The 2472-nt window shown below is 49.2% G+C and overlaps 1 pseudogene; it reads right to left on the reverse strand.

Annotated features, from left to right (window-relative positions):
* Window positions 1–204: 204 nt before the first annotated feature.
* On the reverse strand, window positions 205–1819 carry LOC138811972 (protein enabled homolog; annotated as a pseudogene).
* Window positions 1820–2472: the final 653 nt, after the last annotated feature.

Genomic DNA, 2472 nt, shown 5'->3' on the forward strand with positions numbered 1-2472 from the left:
GGTCAAAGCAGCAGGAAATGGAGATGATAACAGATGATCGCCAGAGTCACAACTTAAGAAGGTTTCAGAGGATGGGGATTTTCCCTTGACTCCTTTTCCACTTTCTTCTTATAGCTTGTAACTGTAGGGTTGATGTTGACAGTTGTTTGTGGGAATTTTTGTTTTTCTCCATATCCAAGTCTTATCTCTGCTTAGTTTGCTTCTCTATGCAGTATTTGACTTGCTCAACTCCTGCCTGATTGCATCAACGAACTCCTCTTTCAGCTTGGTTAGTTCTTTTCTGATCTTATCTAAAATATCCTGCTTCAGTCTGTCACAGTCAAGGCTTTCTGTCTGGACCCCGTCGGCACTGGGCTGGGACAAGGGTGTGGACTTATAATGGCTCATAGGACCTGTAGTCAAAAACAATCTGATTTTTCCTTGGAGAATCTCATCTGGAGATGACGGGTGACTTGCTGCCATTCATTGTATTTGTTCTTTCCCAAGGTTTCCTGGTTGGTTCAGGTGTACTTGTTGATGAGACCTTAGAAGTTACAGGTTCTGATTCTTCATTTTTTGCTTCTATTATTGATCCCTTTTCGGCCATTCTCCTTCTGGCCATCAGGGGACTCATTTCCTCCATTAAGCTGCTACCTGCCAAGAGAACGGGTCCATTTCCACCACCCATGTCTGTTTTAGCTGACACGGAGTTCACATCTGTGAACATCGGGCAAAGAGACATCTTCCACCCATGACAATTTCCTAAGCTTGGCTCCAGCAATCGCAGCTGCAAGTCCAGTTAAAGGACGATTGTCTTCTGAAAAGGATCCCAGAAAAAAAAATACGGATGCTGGAAGGGAGGGGCAGGAGGTGGTACAGGAGAGGGGCTTGATTAGGAAGAGGGGGTGGGGGAAGAGGGCCAGAGGCTAGCAGTGGGGGTTAAGGAGGAGAGAATACAGAGGCCTGGGCTGGACCTGGTGGGAGTGGTGGAGGAGATGGAGATGCAGGTGGTCCCAAGATAACACCCTGCTGGGCTGGAGCCTCCGACAACTGAGAGGCTTCCTGAAAGCCTGGCTCAGAAGCAGAGGGTTCTCCCCGCTCAGAGTTTACAGGGGTCTCCACAAAGGCAGAGGTGGCAGTACTCGGCACTCTGCTCTCTTGATCCCATTCCTCTTGCTCCAGCTGCTCCATCTGCTCCCGCTCCAGCTGCTCCACCTCTCTCTTTCCAACTTCGCTCCAGCCTCTCTCTCTCTACATTTCTCTCTCTGGTCTTTCCCTCTCCATTTTTTCTCTCTCCAGCTTGTCCCTCTCCAGCTCCTTCTGACATTTCTGTTCTTGCAGTTGTCTTCTTTGGATGTCCAACTCTTCTTCGTATGGGCCATTTTGAATTTGATCAGGCAGTTGTGAATTTTGTCTAGGCAATGTTGGTCCTGCCTCCTGTGAATTCAGCACTTCTAAGGCAAAGCATGCCTTAGATGCCTATGATGCACATAGCACTTGCGAAGACATTAGCATCCTCTTTGCTGCCATAGTTAAGACTGTACATCTGCTTGGCATCTCACCACTGGTGGAAGGTCTGTGTTGCTTGATTATACTTTAATCCTTTGGGGATGGCACAGTTGATCACCAATTGATGATCCTGGATCTTCCTGCCCAGCACTCTGAATGTGTTGTTGCCTGTATGATGATGGATATGAACTCTGCTGAACCACAGCTGGCATCCACTTTTATTGGCATCATCACAAGCCAATGCAGCAGCTCTTGCCTGACTAATTGAGCCAGCAGGCCTGATGCATGCGGCACGGGAGTGGGCTCCTCTGGGACCGCAGGGTTGGCTCATTCAGTGCTTCTCTGCTATACTGGTGGCCAGCTACTCCATCACCTGCTGTCGCGCCGGCCAGGCCTGGGTTGCAGGGTAGGTGGGCCGCTTTGGCTGCCTGCTGCTGCCGCTGCTGCTGCACAGGCCCCTGAGGACCGCGAGGACCAAGAGGACTGCAGCCGTCCCAGCCGTTGGAGGATAGTGGGGCATGCCAGGAGGCGCTGGTGCGGGGCGTGTGGAACACTCAGGCTCTTCCCTCGCCCCTGCCCTCCCCTACCGCTGTTGCCCTCCCCGTCTCTTCCCCCGTATAAGTAAACTTTTATATCTTACAAAAATAACTTTTACCTGGGGACTGGTGGTTCATGCCTGTAATCCTACTCAAGAGACTGACATCGAGGATCACAGTTTGAAGCCAACATAGGTAGAAAAGTCTGTGAAATTCTTATCTCCACTACACTACCAAATATACTAGAAGTGTGGCTATGACTCAAGTAGTAAAGTGCTAGCCTTCATCAAATTATCTCAGAGCCCAGGCCACGAGTTCAAGCCCCTGTACTGGTAAAAAAAAGAAAAGTTTCATTAGTTTATATTATACTAGGATTATGGTGTGTGACACCAGTGCTGGGATTCAGAAACAACTTTTGTAGTAGCTGCCACTTTTGATCTTTTCCCTA

The sequence above is a fragment of the Dipodomys merriami genome, unplaced genomic scaffold (assembly GCF_024711535.1).
Source record: "Dipodomys merriami isolate MVZ:Mamm:240054 unplaced genomic scaffold, mDipMer1.0.p SCAF_553, whole genome shotgun sequence".
NCBI lineage: Eukaryota > Metazoa > Chordata > Mammalia > Rodentia > Heteromyidae > Dipodomys > Dipodomys merriami.